At 41.9% G+C, this 7,569-nt stretch overlaps 1 protein-coding gene across 1 annotated transcript in view; it reads left to right on the top strand.

Moving 5' to 3' along the window:
* The first annotated feature begins 506 nt into the window (after positions 1 to 506).
* LOC141398700 (uncharacterized) overlaps positions 507 to 7,569 on the top strand; it is a 112,365-nt gene continuing 105,302 nt past the window's right edge. Inside the window, exon 1 of the mRNA XM_073976271.1 lies at positions 507 to 2,720. The gene's annotated coding sequence lies outside the window, so the exon portion shown is untranslated. The remainder of the gene's footprint in view (positions 2,721 to 7,569) is intronic.

The raw sequence follows: 7,569 nt of genomic DNA, 5'->3' as shown, positions 1-7,569 counted from the left end.
ATGGCGAGCGGGCGCAATGGAACGTCCTTTGTGCTACACGAATATCAGAAGGGTTGGGCAGATCTCTGAAGCGGTTATTAGTGAACTCTCTTAAACTAGGCCAAATAGCTTTCCAATGATTGATGAAAGTGGGTGGTTAACTAGTGTGGCTACTTTGACAATGGTATTTTTCGGGTTATCAGTCTTTCGAGAGCAGGCAGACTTCAACTTTGAGGTGTGACCTGCTGATGTCGTGGCAGAGCCCTCCTTGAAGAAGTTGTTGAGGTCGAAAGGGATAATGCTTATCAACCTCTCTCTTTCTACTCTCTAACTCTGGGTTTATTTAATTTTTCCCGTCATTGGCTGAAGGTATATAACTGGGTCAACCGACAGATGCCATTTTAACGTTTTTTCTAAATTCTGGTTGTCCCTCAGTGAAATGTAGATACTGTCTAGATTTTGCTTTACCCAAAAACCCTTTAAAACCACAGCTGTCGTCATCATCTTTTCCATTACGCTACGTCAATGATACGTTAACATTTCGTCTAATTGGTCACATAGAATTTCGTAATTGTTGTTCGTTGCTCTTCCACTCTGCATTTTGTGTTCTGCTCTGTTGTTGTATACATTCAATTCAACGTCGTCGTCCGTCGTTCATCTCAAAAAATATTGTATTTTGTGCTCAATATTTCTTTGTTCGTTTTCAAACAACAACGAAGTAGAACAGAATTTTTTCTAGAGAGGAGATGATAAGATTCGTTCGTTCGTTTTTTACAAAAGTGTCTATTTTTTCCACTGTTTTTATTATTAAACAAATAAATTAATAATTATTTCTTTCAATTGAAAAATGTTCGTCGTTCTACTGAAGTGCAGAGTGCAGTGTGTAAAGTGAAAATCTGAAATCGAAAAAATAGAATATTAACAAAATGAAACGTCGTAATATGTGATTGTGAAACAAACGAATGTGAATGTGAAAAAATCTGGAAAACCAACAAAAAAATTGCAAACGAACCTCCTCCCACACAATAAAAACAAATAAAATTTGGAAAAAATATCCTTTGGAAACTTGAAAAAATTATAGTCAATAAAAAAATTAAAGTGCAAAAAAATGAGTCAAGGTTTTTGAAAAATAAATTTGAAACCCCTTCCGTCACTGCTCAAGCAATCATTTACAACCCAAGCAAAAGCAACCAACATCTATTGCTCTTACTGAAGGTCATTACAGAGGAAATGAAAAACAGGCCAGAATAAAACGAAAAATTTACATATCATCATTGTCGGTCGGTCGTCGCGATACAACAGGAACAACAGGAGGTGGTGGAGAAGGACAAGTCAGTGTTTTGTGCGAGCCAAGCCGAGCGTGTGTTTGTGTTAAAAATCAATCAGCGTATCCCTTTTTTCGCTGATATGGATTGCTTTGTTTAAAATCCCTGTGAAGCACCACAGCGAACAGAAATAGTGGAAGCATTTACTGCTCCTGTGTTTTTTATATTCTTCATTGTCATTTTTTACCCTGTGGCTGTCCCTTCCTGTTTCAACTTTATTTATTATCGTTGCTGGCTGGCTGGTTGCACTCTATCTTTCCACTCTTTGTTGTGACTTTGACTTTGGCCAAGAACAGCCAGTGAACAGCAGTGGCTGTGGCAGGGCACAATAGAGGCCAGGAACATCATCAACGTTGCCGTAATCGTCACCATTACCCTCGTCGCCGTGAAATAAATACTCGGGAATACTAAATTAACAACAGAAAGAATATAAATCCCCCATAACAAAAGGCAAAGAAATACAACAAAATAAATGTAAATAAAAATTTTTACACAAATAAAAAAACAAAGAATAAAAACTAGCAAAAATAACAGCAACAACAACAAGAACATTAGCTGCAAGTAGCAACAGCATTAATTGGCAGAGCGACGACAGAGCAGTAACATCAAACAGCTGCTGCCTCTCTAACAACAAACAAAAGACGAAGCAGCGTAATAAAACATAATACGAACAAAAATAAAAGACAACTAAGGAAAATAACGAAAAGAGAAACACAAAATAAAAACAAGTGAAAAAAATAAACAATAATAAACCAGCTAATAACAACAACAATAAAAAAGAAACAGCAAAACAAGTTTATATTGCATTTGAAAACAGATGATTTTTGTTTTGTTTCTGCGTCTCCTTTTCGTCAAACAACAGCAGTAATTTCTCAAACACAACAACAACAGGCAACTTAAGTGCCACTTTTTCTCCTCTCTACAAATAAATGATTGCAATTGTTTGAGAAGAAGAACAGCCAAGTGAAGTCCAGTCCCCTTCTCATATACTGGTGTTTTGTGAATATTACCTCTCACCATCTTCATCAACATTATTTGTTGTTGTTTTAATTTTGTTTGTCATTAAATTACTAAGTACTGCTGCGATCGCCTGTTTAACTTGTCCAAGTAAACCCCGTTTACGCCTTCTTTAAACCACAGCCACCCCTCTTTTCTTTGTGTCCAGCAACGAACGTTTCAATGTTGCTTTCGTGATCGGAAGTTTGGCGACAGCTGTTCTATTCTACACAACACATTCTTCGTCTTGGGATGTCATAATTATTATTTTTTACTTGTGTGGTGGCTACTTAACGACGACCACTACTGCGACCGACGACAAAAGGTGTCTTGATCTCTCAGCTGTTAATGGCAATGGATTAGCTTTTAATTGCACCAATCATCTGTGGACAAGACAAGCACACAACACAACTTTGAAAGGTGAGTTCAAAGAATTATTTAATTAAGTTTCGTTTTTCTGAGGAATTGTTTAAAGTGTGATTCAATGGGATATTTGTGTAATCACTTGGACTAAATACAAAGCGTATTGTTTGTTATTTTGAGCCAAACTTTGCCCATCTTCGAACTAGATCTAGGTATGTTTGGACAAAATATTATTAGAAGATGGGACATATCAGTGTAATTAAAGAACATGGCATAAGCCGAGTTTTACCCACTAAGCTCGGATCACAGTTATATCTCGTCACCCTGATCACAAATATAGATAAAATTTTTTGCGGAAGTCCATAATTCCCGAGATGTAGGCCTCTGAAGTTGCAAAAATTCCCTTGTTAAAGGGAAAATTTAGAATTTAAAAAATATTTTGTTGCCGTGCCCGAAATTAGCTCCTATTCATAGGAGAAAGTCTTAAATCCCCGGCCGAAGACCGGCTATTTAAAAAAATTTACATTTTTAAAGAAAATTTGGTTCGCGTAGTGCATAAACTCGACTTGTTCCCTAATGAACAAGGCTGCTGGTTCTTTCGTACCGGATTAAGCCGAAACCATAGTGATTGTTGTTGTAACAGTGTTTTATTATTATGTTTGTATGTTCGTTCTCCTGTTCAATCTGGCTCTGGGTCGAGTTAGACGAGTAGGTTTGGCGGGCGGGGGGTGCTTAGTATCATGCGGGCCCATGTCGTATACGGGCAGATGTCTTGCACGGTGCGATCGATTACCGCTCAATAAGAATTTAGGCGACTGCAATATCCCGAGCGTAATTGAGCCAAAACTACTCTGGTTTGTCGTGGCAGCTGACGCTCTTCAGCTGCGATATATGGGGGATGTACTCCGATGACTGCATTCTCACAATAATTGCTTATGGCCTTAGCAACTGTGTCCGTGTGAATTCTGTTCAAACCTGCCTGATACGCCTGTTGATCTAGAGGTTCTCTCCTATATTGTTGGACCTCCGTCTCTAGAGCATGAATATCCTTCTTGATATGCCTGGGTGTATCGGTGGCCAGCAGATGGTGATTGGGATGGCTCGCACGGTAACATCCGAGCAAGTACTGCAACGATAGCATCTCATTATGTTGTCGTACTCGAAGAATCTTTGCCTCCTCATGTAGATGGTCCACTGTAGATTTGAGGAGGCGGCCTGTTGGTGTTCTCAGGGCGGCGTTCTGACAAATTTGAATCTTATCCCACTGCGTGTCACATAAATTCGGGGACCAAACTGGCGCCCAAGTGCTGCCGCCTAGGGTCTTGAGGACCTTGTTCCTACATTTCAGTTTATAGCTGTGGCATGCGAGGACGACGTAAAAGTAGTGTCGAATGTGACCCCTAGAATTATGGGGCAGTTTGTGGTCGGAATTCAGCTACCATCGACCCTGATATTTAACTCTCTTCTATACTGCGACGTCCATGTGGTGAACAGAGTGACCGTCGATTTAGTGGCGGATATCTGCATATTCCTCGCGTGGAAGATCGGTTAAATAGGAGTTCAGTCTTTCACAGTCTTTGACGCAAGGATCGTGCAATCAACCGCATACGTTACGATCTCAATGCCGTCTGGAGGGGGCGGAATAAAGGAAAGGTAGAGGTTAAACGGTTCCGGAGATATCACCCCTTCTTGGGGAACTCCCTGTTACGGGGCTTGGATTTCTTGTTCCTGAATTCAACATACGACTGGCGACCACACATACAGTTGATTATCCAATGTTTCAGACTTGGCCGGAGTGTTGTCTGCTCGATGTCCTCGAACAGCGTGGAGTGCTTGACAGTATCAAAGGCTTTTGATAAGTCAAGCGCCACCATCACTGTTCTATCACACGGCGGATCCTGGTTGACTCCTCGACAAATATGTGTGGAGATGGCGTGCAGCGCTGTTGTCGTGCTGTGCTGCTTACGGAATCCATGCTGATGATCGGCAACTTGATAGGTATTTCTAATGCTGGGGAGGATCAGTCTTCGCTACTGGTGACAAAAGCGAAAAGCGGCCTGTACGATTCACCTTTGCTGGCATCCTTGCCTGGCTTCAGTAGCGGGACAACCCTGCCCATTTTCCAGACTTCGGTGAGATACTCCACTCCCGGCTCATCCAGCTGTTTCAACATTACCATGGAAATTCCGTCAGGGCCCAATTCTTTGGATGATTTAGCGTTTCTGATGGCATTCGCAACATCATCCATTGTAAACTGTGATGGTTCATCCTCGGCAGGAAGAGATCTATTGCGACGTAACACTCTTCTCTTCGACCTGTCACTCTCGGGGTTCTCGACAAACTGTCGATAAAAGTAACTTGCACACCTCTTCGGGTCAGTCAACGTAACGTCGCCAAACGTTCTGTCCGGTCATCCTCCTGCCGGGGTTTGAGAGTGACTTAACCGTTGCCCCACAATTTACTTATACCGGCTCCAATGTTGCCACTCTTTTAGATGATTTAACCACTTGTTCTGCTTATGTTCGCCGACCAGCCTGTTGTCAGCTCCCTGACTCTGGGGTCGTCGGGGTTGGTTCGACGAAGCTCATCACGCTCATTTGCTAATCCCGTCGAATCTGCAGGGAAACTTGGTCTTACTTCGGGTAATCGACCAGCAGGTATATGGCATTGATGATGTCTCGGAACGTCCTTTCCGCTACCCGAACATCAGAAGGATTGGCAATTCTCTGAAGCGGTGATTGGTGAACTCTCTGAAACCCGGCCAATCAGCTTTCTTATGATTCGAATGTGCATTCAGAGGTAATGAAATCGGGTGGTCTGCTAATGGAGACAATTATGGGGAGATGGTCTGATCCAAGGGAAATGACGGGTTGCCAGGTAACGTCATTTGTCAGACCAGGTGACACGATGGTTATGTCAGGCGAACTGTGACGCTCTCCTCTAATTCTGGTAGGGGCGTCCTCATTGACCGTGCAAAACGTAGAGCTATCAATCTGCTCAGCCAGCGCTGTACCTCTCTGGTCGTTTCCGAGGGCCGAATGCCACATCTCATGATGCGCATTAAAATCCCCCAGGACCAGACGATTATGACATTGCAAGAGCGGGCTAATGTCAGGCCTATAATCAGGGATACAGCTATTTCTCGGCGGGATGTATACATTCAGCAACTCTATCAGCGTTCTTCGTACCGGATTGACCCGGAACAACACAAAACCAATGTTCCGGCCAGCGGCTGCCACCTCAGTGTGTACATGTTCGTATTTGCCGATGTAGTAGCACTTTGGTGACCGGACAGTTTTATCAACTGGTAGGTCGATAGACTTAGAGCCGCCTCCAGCTAGTTCATCTGCTGCTTCGTTTCCCATTATATGTTACTATGACCCAGAGCCCAATATAGTTTAACGATATTGCATATGTCGTGCAGACCTATACTGCAAACAAGGATAGCTCGAGAATTGATGGTCCGAGCGTAGAAAGCCTTGATGGCCTCTTGACTATCGACGTATATAGTCGCTGGCCCTTTAGGATTACTTTCAAGTCCTTTCACCAATTCTACAGCTTTCCTGATAGCAAGATTCTCTGTCTGAATAAGGCTGGATAGGTAGTGTCACCATAGCTATTAGGTCGCATTGTCTGTTCTGGTTCAGTCCTCGACTGATATGTATGGAGATGATGTTGTTGTTGTTGTTTTAACAGTGTTTCTTTATTATATTTTTGTATGTTCGTTGTTCTGATTAATGTGGCTCTACACACATGGATATGGCGTGTAATACTGTTGTGGTACTGTACATTTTCCGGAATACATACTGATTTTCGGCAACTGGGAAACGGCTTCTCATTGTGGAGAGAAGTAGTGACTCTAGAAACTTCACAAAAGTTTTTTCGTAGTCTTTGTGACCTTTGTTTATGAAACAACCCAACGAACGCCTAAAAACTGACAAGGGGACCCTTCTAAAGGTCTTTTGTCACATACGAAAACTCAATTTCTTTTCATGGGGCATTTAGGGTCTTATATTGTTTCTTAATATGCTGTCCTATCCTACCATCTTATGTATTCCTACTTCTAATTTTAGATCCTACTTCCATAGAGAAAATGGAGAGGTTGTTCTACGTTTAGAGGGAATTGGTGAGATTGTCTTTTCAATGAGTCAAATATTGTTAGCCTTATCCTGGTGCCCATTTTCCGCGCCCATTAATTTGTTTTTCATGTTCTCCCATGTTGCAATAACTAGGGATGCAACACAATGTTACGATTGATTAAGGGTCTCCAAGACGTTCCAGTATTCCAAAACTGTCCCAGATATGGTAGAGTAGGACCTGACTGATTCAAGAACCGATTGACTATCGAACTATCACTTCTGGTTGCAAAGATTTCGACTTGAAAGACACTATAATTTCAACTTATATGCTCCTATTTCAGGTTCTCTTGGATCCATCGGTATAAATCTCTATTCCGTCTAAAGGTTGCAGTTGTGGGCTCAGGCTTTCCTGTGTTGTATGTGTAAATTTATTGCCTCGAAGTTCATTTGTTGTGATATAATCACTGATTTCATTTACGCTCAGTGTTTAGCGGAGTGCTCTTCGTGGCACTCTATGACAGCATGTATAGTGGCTGGAGCTCATGATAACTCTCGAACGGATCAGCCGATTCATTTTAAAAGTTGGCGTTCATAATATTTTGTCCAAAAAATAGTTTATGTTCGAAGATAGGCATATCGTCCACTCCTTCAGGTACCTCCCCTACACAACTCTCGAAGGCAGTGACCGATTTGGTCCTTATTTTTCATATCGTAATATTTATACGGGACATAGATCAGGTTCGAATATTGACTATATCTGTCCACTCCTTCGAGTACCTCCCACAGAAAATTTGGCAAAAGTGCAGTTTAAGGCCTGCTCTGGAATC

The sequence above is a fragment of the Musca autumnalis genome, unplaced genomic scaffold, assembly GCF_047663935.1.
Source record: "Musca autumnalis isolate F117 unplaced genomic scaffold, ASM4766393v1 scaffold_3, whole genome shotgun sequence".
Lineage (NCBI taxonomy): Eukaryota > Metazoa > Arthropoda > Insecta > Diptera > Muscidae > Musca > Musca autumnalis.
The sequence above is the reverse complement of the archived record's forward strand: the minus strand, read 5'-3'. Positions and strand labels throughout refer to the sequence as shown.